At 41.3% G+C, this 15,059-nt stretch overlaps 1 protein-coding gene across 27 annotated transcripts in view; it reads right to left on the reverse strand.

Moving 5' to 3' along the window:
* The window catches only part of EPB41L2 (erythrocyte membrane protein band 4.1 like 2), a 190,593-nt gene extending 180,234 nt beyond the window's left edge, over positions 1-10,359 (reverse strand). For 24 of the 27 annotated variants that reach the window (XM_036316233.1, XM_036316247.1, XM_036316245.1 and 21 more), the window contains exon 1: positions 10,238-10,359. The gene's annotated coding sequence lies outside the window, so the exon portion shown is untranslated. Of the gene's footprint in view, positions 1-9,877; positions 9,986-10,237 lie in introns of those variants that run through there. The other 3 variants (XM_036316218.1, XM_036316220.1, XM_036316221.1) reach the window with 3 other exon arrangements.
* Between the last annotated feature and the right edge of the window lie 4,700 nt (positions 10,360-15,059).

Raw genomic sequence — 15,059 nt, forward strand, 5'->3', positions numbered from 1 at the left:
GAAGTCTATGCCACATTCACCATATAGTTTCAGGCTGTTTTCTAATAGGATAAAGAAGGCATGTACAAAGCACCTTGACTAAGGAAATAATATTTTGAAACTACCCAATGTTTCTCAAACTTTAGTTATTCACAAACTTACTTGATAATGTTTGCCAAATCTAAACAGCCACTATATTATTATTTATTTTATTCTGATCTTGAAATCAAGTCACTTAAAAAATACCTACTTTAGCCTTATGCTAAGTGATATCAATTAAATTGTAGTTTTGAGTATTTGCATATTGTTCTGATGCACACTGGCATATGTATTTAACCACTGTAAGGAAAAGATTCATCGTGTACCATCTCAAATCATTTTAACATACCACCACACTTTTAAGGAAATACTGTCCTGATCTATTGCCTACAACACCTTCTACATTAATGAATAAAGTATTTGAATTTAGAAACCACTAAAACCCACTGGGTAACTTAACAAACACTAACCACATATATGCATGAGCCTTTGGATCTTCCTAGAACTTCCTAAGACCTCACAGCCTCTACCTTCCTTATTCAGATCTCCATTTTTGTCTCACTTTCCCTAAACCCCATACACAAAAATTCCTAAAGTATGTATCTTCACTTTAGGCTAATTCCCTATTTATGCCCTAGTAATGAAATTTTTCACCCTAAAAGTATTTAACAAAACCTACCTGTCTTCCAAGTTTCCTCTATATTCAATATTCAAAAACTATATAACTTTATGCATGCAAACCATGTGTCATCTGAAGATAAAGTAAGATATACAGTAAACTCTAAAATAAGGTGGCCATTTCTGATACACATTCAGCAAATTTATTTTTGTTGTTTATTTCTAAATCTAGTTCAAGTATATATTATATAACTTATAAGCATCTGTACTGAACTAATCCTTGAAATATTATAGGAAATAATATAATACATTTGCTGATCTCTTCCTAGGAAGCATCTTCTTGTTCAATGACATATCATCATTCATTCATTCCCATTCACTCTAGACGTTGACTAAATTGTCTGACTTTTCTCTCTATATGTACATATAACAAAAGTTCAACTCAGCATCTGGCATGACGAAAAGGGACCATTTATATTAAAGTTGTAGTCCTTACCAAATTGTGAGTACCACAGTAACTTGGCAATTTTATTTTTATCAACCTAAAACCCTAAAATCAGTGGACTGAACATGAGTTAATTTCTGTTCCCAAAACCACACTAAAATGACAGTTAAGAAAATTAATAAAAATAAAACACACACACACACACACACACGCACACACGAGGGGATAGTCCAGCAGCTAAGATACATCAACAGAATTTTAGAAGATGGAAAACAGATGTACAGAATAACAAATTTACCAGACCAGAGGAAGCCAAACCCTGAATTCCTGTTTTGGTGGGGACCTACCAGAAACAATACCATTGAGGGCTGAGGTGACAGAGCTTAAAACAGGAGACCAGTTATAAGTAAATACACGGAACTATCCTCTTTCCAAAACCAGATAAAGATACAATAAGGAAAGAAAATTATATGCCAATATCCCTGATGAACATAGATTCTAAAATCCTCAACAAACTATTAGCAAACCAAATCCAGCAATACATTAAAAAGATCGTACACCATGATCAAGTTGGATTTATTCAAGGTTGCAAGGTTGGTACAATATCCACAAAACAATAAACATCATATACCACATAAAATGAAGGAAAAAACCCACATGATCATATCAATAGATGCAGAAAAGGCATTTGATAAAATCCATTATGCATTTATGATAAAAACTCTCAGCCAAGTAGTAATACAGGGAATATATCTCAATGTAATAAAGGCCATATATGACAAAACCACAGCCAACATCATGCTAAATGGACAACAACTACAAGTATTTGCCTTAAGATGGAGGACAAGACAGGAATGTCTGATTTCACCACTCTTATTCAACATAGTACTGGAAATCCTAGCCACAGCAATAAGATAAGAAGAAATAAAAGGCATTCAAATTGAAAAGGAAGTAAAACTGTCATTATTTGCAGATGACATGATACTATATATACAGAATCCTAAAAATTCCACCCAAAAACTACTAGAACTGATAAATGAATTCAGTAAAGTAGCAGGATACAAAATAAATATCCAGGAATCAGTTGCATTTTTATACACCAATAATGAACTGTCAGAACAGAAACTAATAAAACAATCCCATTCACAATTGCTTCAAAAATAAATAAAATACCTCGGAATAAATTTAACTAAGGATGTAAAAGACCTGTACTCAGAAAATTATAAGACACTGAAGAAAGAAATTGAAGAAGATACAAATAAGTGGAAGCACATATAGCATGTTCATGCATAGGAAGAAGTAACATCATTAAAATGCCCATACTACCCAAAGCAATCTATACATTCAATGCAATCCTATCAAGATACCAATGGCATATTTCACAGAACCAGAACAAATACTCCAAATATTTATATGGAACCACGAAAGACCCCGAATAATAACAGCAATCTTGAGAAAAGAACATAGTTGGAGGAATCATACTAGTAATCAAAACAACATGGGGGGGGGGGGGGTGAAAGAGGGTATAGGGGGATAAATGGTGACAGGAAAAAAATAAAGAAAAAAGAAGTATTAGACAAAAAAAAAAAAACACACACACACACTGTCAAAGGAAAATAACATCTACAGATCTATTTCACGTATAAATATATGTACTGAGTCTATAAAGGTCACATTTTAATGCTACTTGCAGAGATTTAAACACTAATAATTCCATTCACAGCTTTCTTTCAGCAAGCTTACTGAAGTTGGAGAGGAAGTTATACTAATATAGCATATATATTTTACACTCAGAATCCGATACCTCTGACAACATAACAAAAAGACTACATTATGGCTGTATGGAGGACAGACTGTTCCATGATGTTACCACTGTGGGCCCAGCCAGCTAGATCCAGGCCAGAAGAGAGGTTGTTTCCTGCAAATCCTCTCAGAAACTGTCTGATCCACCCCTCCCCTATACCCTACTGCATGCTTGATCCTGGAACAGGTCATTGTCCTGCTTAGAGCAAGCATGTAAGGCGTTTTCATGGACTAGTACCCCATCCATCCTGCCCTATTCTATATTAATTCTTTAGCACCTGCCATGCAGCTGAGTATATAGCCATGTTGTGCTGCTGTAGCCCAAGACACACTTTGTATATAAATTCCCTTATAATACTGAAGTTGTCAGCCTTTCTGTGGTCTCTTGGCCCTGGGAAATTTTATGAACACCCTGTGTTATTGAAACTAGATCCAAACAGCTTTGCCATACATATGTATACTACATACTACCAAAAGTGGTAACAATCTGTTAGGACAAAGTTTTCTAAAAGTTCAAAAATTCTAGAGATACTGTACTAAAATTGTTAAAAAGTGGTTTTAACTTGTGATCACCATAGGAAATTAGTTTCATATCCAAGACTGTACTTCCACATAGATAAATATTCCTTACACTGCATAATAAAATGCTAACCACATATTCACAATTGACCCACTAGATCTTTTCTTAACCTAACAATTTTCACAGATGCCAGGTATCATGTAAAGCATTTTATAAGGACTAGCATTTTATAAACACTGGCTCATTTAATCCTCATATTATTCTATGAGGTTATGATTGTCAACCCCATATTAAAGATAAGAAAACTGAGGCTTTGGAAATAATTTACCCAAGGTTACTGACTTAAATGCCAGTCTAACCAGCACCAAATAGTGTAGACTGGTCTCTTCTAATTGAGATTTCCATTAAAGAAATTTGTGAGAAAATAAAAGTCCATTTGTTAAATTCATAGGTAGGAATGTAAGAGGCCAAGATGCCATCAGAATTCAGTTGAACATTGATAATTGAATAAAAATAAAAAAAAGACAATTAAAAGAATTCAATTAAATGAAAGTAAGTGTGGGGTAGGGGTCAGGGAGGAATCAGTGATGAAAGTACAATAGAGTAACATTAAGAAAAAATAAAAAAATAAAAGACCTCTTAAGATTTTAATTTCTTAAAATCAAAAATAAGAACTGAACTAGGTCAGCAGTTTTCAATCTTTTCTGTTTCCCAAAATCCTTTCAAAAACTGCTCAACAAAATTTCTCTCTCTCTCTCTCTCTCTCTCTCTCTCTCTCTCTCTCTCACCCTTTCAAAAACTGCTCACCAAAATTTCTCTCTCCCTCTGTCTCCCTCTCTCTCTCTCTTTCTCTCTCTCTCTCTCTCTCTCTCTCTCTCTCTCTCTCTCTCTCTCTCACACACACACACACACACACACACACACACCAATTAGTCTCAGGAAGTTCGTGAACCCATGACTCCCACCCTGGGCAACTCCTTTCCAACAAACCTCACTTCCCACCTCAGATTGAGCCTGAACTAAATGATCTCTACACTCCCTTTTGGTTCTCTAGCTCAGTAATTTTAAACCAGTGTGTTGTAAGAATTTTTAAGACTTACAATACCTGACTATTTAATCAGGAACACTAATTAACCTCTTTACCCTTAGATTGTCAAATAAAAAACTGACAACAGCCAACACAATAGCTGTCCGATTTGAATGAATCAAAATTATGACTATTATTTGTCAGATTGGCAAAAAATCTAACGTATTTTTTGGTGTGCCACAGAATTTTAGTAATTAGTTTATGTGTGCCATGAGATGAAAAAGATTTAAAATTGCTGCTCTAGGTAGATGAATATAAGGTGATAAACAAGTAGACTGGACAAAAAGATAGAGAACCTAACAATTATGGCAGAGTGAAAACTATATTTTAATTTAGTATCTTCAAGCATGTATACTGGTAGAACACAGGAAACTCAAAAATGAGATTATACTCAGCACTGTTGTTATCATGGTGATGAGTCCAGCTCTGAAGCTCATCAGGAGGTCTAAAAACCTGAATTCAGGGCTTGGAAAAGATGATTAGAAAGCTGTGTAATCAGACTTACATGAGAAAATTTTAAAAGCACAATTATCTTGGCAAAAGGCAATTATCAGGTAACACAGGTCTTTTATGTATTGAAAATTCTTTCATGGACGTTGAAAATGAGGCCATAAAAAGAGCAAAGCAAGAGAAAAATGGATTTTCAATTACAGCATAAAAGATTTAGTTTAGGTAAAATGAACTTCCCTAACTGACCTAGACAATAAGGTTCTACAGATGAACAGTGACAAAATCACTTTGGAAGCCATGACACCGAATTTAGTTACATATACAAAATGTCAACTTGGACAAAAGGAAAACCTTAATTAAGTAACTTCTCAGAGCAAATAAGAAGACAATTCTCATTCCTTAAATTTATTCCATCTATATATATAAAAGGCTAAGTTGACTTGTGCATGCACAATACATATAAAGCTCTTGCTGGTGCCACACGCATGTGTTTTGATCTGTCATTGCTGATTGTGAATTTGGTTGACACTTCTATTATAAAGGGTGAATAGCGATATTAAAATATTTCTTCTAATTAATTTCCTTTCAATGTGCACGAATCTGTGCACCAAGCCACTAGTATTACTATAAAGATCATTGAGGAAAGCCGTATCTGTGAAATAAAAACATTTACATTTTAAAAGTAACTAAGAATATGAAATTAGCCCAATTTCAATCTTTGAAGAAAAATAAAATCCAGAAGCAATGTGAACGCACTCATAGGCCACATCAGGTCTAAATGTAAGAGACATTACTTTAAAAATAAGAATTTTGATAACGTCACTGAAATTCTCATTAAAAATAAATACCATCCCAAACATTAGGTATTTAGGGAAATAGTATATAGATTATCTACCTTTCTAGACATGAAAAACATACATCTAAGAAACCCACAAGCCAAAGGGAAACAAGCCAACCACAAAACAGAGGGAAACATTCAGTAGAAGGAACAGCAAATCCCCTATATGAATGAAATATTATCTATATGACATTTCTATGTGTAACAGCACTAGGTTCTACAAAGTCAATTCCAACTTTCAATGAATCTTCACTAAAAGCATCTCCAGTCCTGGCCAATTTGGCTCCGTGGTTAAAACATAGGTCTGAGGACCGAAGGGTCGGGGTTTGATTCCTGGTCAAGGGCATATACCTGGGTTGCAGGCCCAATCCCCATCCCGGCCCAGGCCCAGTTTGGGGCGTGTGCAGGAGGCAACTAATCAATGTGTGTCTCTCACAACAATGTTACTCTCTCTCTCTCTGCCTCTCTCTCTCTCTCTCTCTCTCTTCCCCCCTCCCTCCCTTCCACTCTTTAAAAAAATCAATGGAAAAAATATTAAGTGAGGATTAACCAAAAAAACAGCACCTCCAATATATTATATAAAGATTCAATGGGTTGATTCATCAAATTTAGTAACTGTAAACAATGCTTCACATAACAAATATATTTTTTTTAAGTGTATGAGAGAGGGAATATACATTCCCGCTCTCATAATATTCCCTCTCTTATACAAAATACACAGACATACACTTTATAGGAGGGAAAAAAACAAAAAATCATTGGTTATCACTATCAGTTATTTCTAGCTGATATTCAAGGTAATTTTTTTATTTGCTCTTTGCTTTACCTGCAACTTCTAAATAACTATACTATTTATATTTGGAGGCCATTTCCCAGTAGTTAATGACACCAGGCATTGACTCTATTTTAGATTTTAATCTGAGGCACTGCCCAGTCAGAGAAATGATAAAAATCTTTTGAATATCAAGTTGCTGGTTTGTGCCAAAACATAGCAATCCCAGAGGATGCTCTGTCTGGAATCTATGGAGGAATCACCTACAAATCTTCTATTAACTCAGGCCTTCCAAAGAGCCTGGAAATGCTTGTGTGTTGAGGGTCAAGAGCTGAAAATGGATTTGCTGACTTCTAAAGGTCCAACCCTGGCCCTGAGATTCCAAGATTCTATAAAAGGGCAGTAAATTAGGGTTTGGCTACTATTTGCTGACTACTGGAGCCAGCACAAACATTTACTTGAGGCTTTTAAATCTGTAAGTGTACCCAATGGTTAGGTACAGTCATTCTGAATCTAAAAAAGCAAACAAGGCCACTGAAAAGGTTTCTAAATAAAGGGGGTGAGGGTGGGGGCACATTTCCTTTGTTTTCTCCAAGTAAACAATACAGATTTTAGAAATGCAAAATTTGACTCTCAGCAGTATTGATCCCTATAAACTATTTTAGTGCTTTATAAAAATACTAGCAACTCATACTTTTCAAAAAGTCCACACACAGCTTTTAAACTGCTTCATTTCAAAAAAAAAAAAAAACCCACAAAGAAAAAGGCCCATACTTAACTGTGAAAACAGAAAGTCAAATCTTCAAAAACTATTTAGCATTCTGTTATATAAAATATAAACCCCACATTCGTAAATAAAATGGCAAAGATAGAACCTTTGTAATTCTCTACCACAGTAATATGAGAGTGGTGATTCAGAGCAAAACCTGATTTTAAACATAACTATACAATATTACTAATTACAGAGTAAATTTACCAATAAATATTTTGGTTGAGGACTGCTTTGTCATCTTTGCAAGTATTTTTAGTTGAAAGCAAGTGGTTGAGTAGTACACATGGACATGGTTATGATTTTTAAAAATCTATTTTTAAAATCTAGTGACTGGTTCGGTTTTCTAAATTCAATTCTTTAGAACTGGCAATTTGGAAAGGGTAAACCACAAGAATGTTACGTTAAGAAGCAAAGGACCTAGCAAGTTCACCAACTCAGATCAGCGCAAAGTTAACCTGAAAACCTCCAAACGCTCACAAATCTAATGCTGGGCCCAAAGAGTCACTAAATATAAAAACTGTACTAACTCTCCAAACACAGTAAGACCTATCTGAATTTCCTTGTCTTATGCTTACACAGTTATTTTTTGGGTGGGCCTCTCTTCAGATTTGTTCCCTAAATCTGAGAATGTGGTTCTTTCTACTTGGAATTCAATTTCAGATTTTAATATACATACCCAGTTGTGTATATACCCAGTTTAATACACAAACATAGTTGAAAATATTCCATAACAGTTTAAATTTTTTTATACAAGTTAGGTATAATTTTACTGAAATAAAATTCTAACTTTGTTAAATGATTTTTTTTTATGGCTTTTAATCATTTTAAGCAATCCCTACCCGATCAAGGATTTGAGGCTGGAGGCTCAACTCAGCCACATCTTTTCTCTGCAAGTTCTTTGCACACAGTGCTCTAACTACTTCAACTGCGGGTAAAGATTAAAGAACTGTTATGACTAGGTCTTTCTTACAGAGGGATGTTTTAAAAGGGAGAGAAACTGTCCCTTCCCGTTACTCTACATGAGCAGCCTCTTGTTCTCAGCAGTCCTCCTGCACACAAGACCACTACTGACTTCGGTGGGAATTCTGCCCAAGACGTGAGGAAGATTGCATAGGATTAAATGAGCCTTAAGTCCGTGCCATTGTTCCAAGCCACCTCCACTTGTACCGTTCTCTAATAGCCTCCAGGAGTAGATCTGAAGTTTGATGGTAGTTCTTAAATTAAATCATAGGCCTGATCACTCAAGCTGACAGGTGACACAGCCAAGCCCTTTAAAAGTTGTGTCAGTCTGGTAAATGTATGGGGTTCACCCTTATCACAATTCAAGATTGCATTGCAATGCAACTCCATCAGCGGCTGCAATGGCAATCCAGTGATTTCCCACAGCCATGAGCCAAATAGGGCTGAACCAGTTCAAAGACGGAGAAGTCTAAGTCCCAGCTCCCGCGGCTAAAAAACTGCCTCAGTTTCCCCCAAGTGGTAAATGCAAGGACACCGACTAAAATGCTAATTCTCAATACAGTATTATAGATACATAGAAGTAAGGGATTCCGGTGAAAGAACAACAACAAGAGGAAAAATAAAGAGGGAATGACGAAAAAGGAAGAAAGTAAAGGGAAAAAGAAAAGAAAAAAAAAGCTTAAATAACTAACAAGAAGAACAAGACACCTGGCACGCACATGCCATTTCAGATGCAAGAGGTTCAAGAAACTGAGGAAAAGATGTGGTTCCGAAAAGGGAAAAAACATCCACAGCTCTTATAGGTCCCCACCCTCCCAGGGCTCTTAGAGACAGGGCAGCGGTTGTGGGGTGGGGGGATTCCATTTAAGGCGTCCCAAAAATAAGAGACTCCAGGCCAGAGCTCTTAAATCTAAGGTCACACACACACACACCAACAACCCCGACCTCAGAGGAGATGAGCGATCTTGGGAAGCATAATGACTGACGTCCGTCCGTCCGTCCGTCCGTCCGCAGACGTCCCTCGCGGCTGCCGGGACAGCGCCTCGGGCTGGGGATGCGGTCTCGGACGCCAACTCCGACTCCGCCCGCCCCGTTCCCTTCGCCCCCGCGCCCTTCCCCAGCGGCTCACCTAAAAAGGCTCCCAGCCCTGCGCCTCCCGCCCTGGGGGAGGAAAACATGCCACCCGTGGGAAGAGGGCCTGCATGTGTGAATGGGAAGGACCGGCGCTCAAAACGTGCGTCTCTCCCGGCATCCGCGCGGGCGGACGCCGGGCCGGACCCGCGGGCGCGTGGGGCTGGCGCGCCGCCCTCGCCCGGCTCCCGCAGTGCCCACGCGTGCGGACGGTCCCGGGAGGCGCGGCGCCGTCGCCCGCACTTCCTCTCCCCAAATCAACGCCCCCCCCTCCCCACGAAGGCCGCCGCCGCTGGGTCCCCGCGCACATCGCCCGGCGCCGCAGGCGGGCGGCCGCTCCCGGCCGGTACCCGCTCTCGCGCCGCGCCCGGATGGAGCCCGATTCCTCCTCCAGCCGCTCCTCGGGGTCCGGGACGCGCGACCCCGCGCCCACGGCACCCGGCGGAGCCCGCGCAGTCCTCACCATGCCCCGACCTCTCCCGGCTACGACGAGACTTGGCCCCGGCTCCCGGGGAAGGAAGGGGCCGAGGGGTTCCCAGTGGAGCGGAGAAGCGAGTATCCGGCCTGGAGCAACAGGAGCCGGACCCCGGGGAAGGAACGGGGTCCGGTAGAAAGGGGGAGGACAGGAGAGGGGAGCTACAGAGAACCCCCAAGCCGGCCGCCCTCCCCCCCGGGGGGACCGTCCCGCCGCCGCTTCCTGCCTGGGATCAGCTTCCCAGCTGCTGCCAGAGGAAAAACCCGAGCCGCCCCTGCAGCTCCGCAGGGACCAGTCAGTCGGCCCGGGTCCCCCCACCTCAGGCCCGCCGCTCCGCCGCCTCCTTACCCGGACACCGCACCTCGGGAGCTCTCGCCGCGGGGACGGGTCCTGCTTCAGCCCCAGCCGCCCGGCAGCCGCGCCCGCCTCCTCCCTTCTGGTTGGTTTGAAATTGAAATTCCCTGGCTGGGGCCGTCAGCGAGCTCCGGACGCCGGCCCCGCCCCCTCGCGGCGGAAGCCCCTCCCGCGCCCCCGCCGGACGCGCCCCCGGCACGAAAACCCCCTCGAGCCTCGCCAGACCACGCCCCGCCCAGGCCACGCCCCCGACCCCGACCCGGCGCGGGCGGCCTCTCCCGCGGGATTCCCTGGGATCGGTCGCCTGGTACCCCAGGCTGGAGGGACGTCAGACCCCCAACGCGGCGCTGGATCCCGACTGCTAAGGCCTGTGTGCAAGGCGTTCTTACGAATTCCAACCTTAAACGCCCTTTTATCAACTTTTAAAACTTATTTTTCCAAAGTAAATTCCCTGACTAAACGTTTATTGAACACCTATTCAGTGGCAGGCGAGGCTAAGCCCTAGAGGCGAGGAAATAAGGACATCTGGGTCCCTCTCAGCCTAGCGTGGAAGTGGTCACAGAAAGGGCATTGAAGAGGAACTATTTTTCTTCCTGTGGGAGGAACAAGAGGAATTGGGGAAACCCCAGGGAGGAGGGGCTTTTATTCTGAACCTAAAGTGTGAGTAGGATTTCTCCAGGCAGAGGCCTGGGAGCCCGGGTTGCACAGCAGGACGGGGCTGAACAGTCTGGAGACCTAGAATGAGGCCAGTTTGGGAACACACACACACACACACACACACAAATACCACCTTCCCAGTTCTTTCCTTTTGTGTAATTACATGCTCTCACATTTTATTTCATCTTTTCTGAATGTTGGCATGTCCACCAGGATGTGCAAGGTCATTGCCTCCAGCATCTGCGCCTCTTGTCCTTTGCCTCCTCACACTGCTATTGAATGAACTCTTTAGTGGCCCCACCTTAGCCAACATAAAATCTTCTTTTCTTTCCTAGGCATAACCTTTTCAAAAATTAACAATACCGAATGAAACCTCAGTTACAATGCCTTCCATGGGTCTGATACTTTTCAGTTAACAAAGCACATTCACATATTTTATCATTTGATCCTCACAATAACTTATGAAGAAGGCAGGACAAGTATGATCTCCATTACATCAAAGTGGACACTAAGAGTAGAGAAGATAAATTATTTGATAAGGTCCTGCTGGTAAGTAATAAAAATAATAATTGCTACCATTTATTTGTGTGCTCTGTGTGCTAGAGTCCCTCACGTATGTTATTTCATTCCCCATATGCTAAGTGCCCAAGTTAAACTTAATAAGAATCACTGATACAGAGAGAAAACCTGATTAGATAGCAGTTCTGGTAAAGAAGAGCCAGGAATTTAACCAGACAATACTATTGGGAACTTTGAGACAGATTTACAATAAAACTTACAAAACCTAAGCTTCAGGATCCCTTATTTTCACATGCCTTGAAACTAACTATATTTATCTTAAAGTGTTTTATTAAAGAGAGTCCCTAAAGTTTTATAAGCTTTAGGCCCATAAAACCTTCATCTATTCCTGATGGAAACCCTTTAAAATGCTAATGTAAAATAATAACATAAATGTAGGCATAATTAATAAAACATAAAGTATGCCTTTACCATAGGAAATGATATCTTACTATATTCTCTGTTGAAGCATGTGAATCACTTCCGTATGCCACCTTTAAAGAGGAATATTGACAGGCTAAATTATATCCATAAATGGATGACCTTGATAACATGGAAACTAGCAATATTTTGGCTAAAGAAATGATTAACAGTGATGGAAAGGTTGTTATCAAACTCTAAAGGTTACTCTGTGGAAGAAGAATTAGACTCTGTATTTTGGACACCGTCTTACATGGCCCCAACTTTTCAGTGGAATGGAGCCGATTCCGTGAGCACCTGGTAGGAACTGAGGGAGGAAATCAAGTTCCAGGAGCAATAAGGAAGTGAAGAAAACAGATGAAACATGGTACCATACAGATGTCAACAAACAACAGGTGGTAGTCTGGGCAAGCAGGGAGGTCTCAACAGGGAAAGAAGGGTTTGGACAGACAAGCGGGACAAAGTCCTGAACAGGTGATACCCAGTGATGTGGGCAAGCTGGAGCACTGGCATCATGGGATAGGGCCACCAGGCTCTGGGTCAAGGCCAGAACATTAATCCCCAGGAAAAGAGACTGATAAAAGCAAGGCTGGGTCTTCCCACTAGATAGAGTAACAAGCAAGGGATTGACACAAAGACAAAAGAGGAATCTAGACACCAGCCTGAGAGTCATCACATCCAAATTTATCATTGCAGCCTCGATCCTGAGCACCACCAACAAGCAAAGCCTGGCAATTTGAACTATAACTTTACCCAGGGCCTCCTTAGTGCCCTTTCTTACCAACTCATTGACATAAGCAGCTCTTTAAAAATCTGGATCTCACTATACTGGTGATTCCTTTTTCATCTTTGTGACTTCTGGGTGCCAAGCCCAACCAGGAGGAAGTATTGGAGTGGCTCTAGATTCACAACCTGTTCTTTCTGTGCATGGTCCACAGGCAGGAAGACCTGACAATACACTCTCATGTTCTGTCAGACTGTGGCAATCTCAAGCTTTGCTGGGAATCTATGCATTCCCAGTTCCACTGGCATAGGAAAAAATAAATAAAAAAAGATGCCACAGAAATGCCTATAGGAGTGTCACTATCAACTGGCCAGTCTTGGAGCTATTTTCAGTTATCTGTGGCTACGTGACCTCAAAACTTAATGACAATCATTTTATTGTTCATAATTCTTTGGGGTAGGCATCCAAGCAGGGATCAACAGGATGGCTCATCTCTGCTCTATGTGGTGTCCCCTGGGAGGCACAACTGGAGGAAGGATCCAGGGTGGCCTCACTCATATGTTTGGTAGCTGGTGCTGCCTGTTAAATGGGGAGCCTAATTCCTCCTCCATATTAACCCTTCTTTCCCAGGGCCTCTCTCTCTCTCTCCACGTGACCTTTCTGTAGATATATTTTTATTGATTTCAGAGAGAAATAGCAATGATGAGAGAGAACCATTGATAGGCTGCCTCCTGCATTCCCCACACTGGGGATTGAGCCCACACCCCAGGCATATGTCCTGACCAGGAATTGAACTGTGACCTCCCGGTTCATAGGTTGATGCTCAACCACTGTGCCACACCAGTGAACTCCACATGAACTTTTTGCAAGATAACCCAGACTTTTTTACATGACACCTGGCTTCTGAGAAGATAAAAACAAAAGCTACAAGGCCTTTAAAGGCTTAGGCCCAGAAGTCACAGCATCACATATACCCAATTCTGTTGGTCAAATCAAGTCAGGGAGCCAGTCCCAATTCAAGGAGAGGGAGTCATACACTTCCCCACTTAATAGGGAGAGTAGAACGTGTGTACAGAGAATAAAAGCATTGCTGGCAGCCACCTTGGTAAACATTTCACTGCAGAAGCCATGTTTTTCTAGTTTTATATCTAGTGCCCTTAAGCAACCCTTGTCTCCCCCCCCCCATCTGCAGTAAAGTTTTCCACAGATTTTTCCCCCCAAAAGTTAAGTGTCCTTTTCTAAGTCACACTGAGTGATAATAATCTCCTTTTGAAAGGCCACTCCCAAATATTGCTAATAGCAGGTATAAGCATCAGGAGCCTGCCAAACCGAGGCATTCCCTCAATCTGAGTTGGAGCTGTGCCGTGCACACAGCCCTGCTTCAGCTGGCTCAGTGAAAGAAGAGAAAGAACCCGGGCCTGCTGGTTCCCGTAGCTGCAGCAGAACCTCCACAGTTGCTCTCTTTGGGATCTCGTGGCCAACTGCTCCCTAGAGCTGAAAACAGAAATAGAATAAGTTCAGTAAAAATCCCCCCAAAAAGCTACATTTGGAAACGGTAAAACAAAGATGTATTATTTCAGTGTAACAATCTGAATGTCGTTTTGTACCAGGCCTCATGCCATGCTCTGGACAGTCAAGAATGAATAACACTTTGTCCCTGCTGCGGTGGAGTTCACAGCCTGGTAGATAATAAAGCTGGTTAAAAGGAATCAGGAATTCTGGTTTCTATCTGTGCCCTGAAATGGTCCTCATTACCTAGGACAGACAGCAGTCTTTGCCATTTTATTAGCGTATATATGAAATGTGAGGATAAACAATACTTTTTGAGATCAATATACAAGCATCATTGAGTCAGTACCATTTTGTAGCAGTTCAAGCAATAACACAGCGCAAGTTATAAAAGTTTATATCTGGCTTTGATTCTCAGTGGTAAGTAAAGAAGGATCATAGGGGATGCCATGTGTGTCTTATCTTCAACAAGAAAGAGTTTAGAGCCTGGCCGGCGTGCTCAGTGGTTGAATGTTAACATATGTACCGGAAGGTCACGATTCAATTCCTGATCAGAATACATGCCTGGGGTTGTGGGCTTGATCCCCAGTGTGGGGCATGCAGGAGGTAACCAATCAATGATTCTCTCTCATCATTGATGTTTCTCTCTCTCTCTCTCCCTCTCTCTTCCTCTCTGAAACCAATCAAAAATATATATTTAGAAAGAAAGAAAGAAAGAAGAAAGAAAGGAAGGAAGAAAGGAAGGAAGAAGGAAGGAAGGAAGGAAGAAGAAGAAAGAAAGAAAGAAAGAAAGAAAGAAAGAAAGAAAGAAAGAAAGAAAGAGAGAGAAAGAAAGAAAGAAAGAAAGTTTAGAGAGGTCAGAAGGGAAGGCTCTAGGCCAGTGATGGCGAACCTATGACACACGTGTCAGAGGTGACACATGAACTCATTTTTTTGGTTAATTTTTCT

This window comes from Myotis myotis, unplaced genomic scaffold, assembly GCF_014108235.1.
Source record: "Myotis myotis isolate mMyoMyo1 unplaced genomic scaffold, mMyoMyo1.p scaffold_m19_p_7, whole genome shotgun sequence".
Taxonomy (NCBI): Eukaryota; Metazoa; Chordata; class Mammalia; order Chiroptera; family Vespertilionidae; genus Myotis; species Myotis myotis.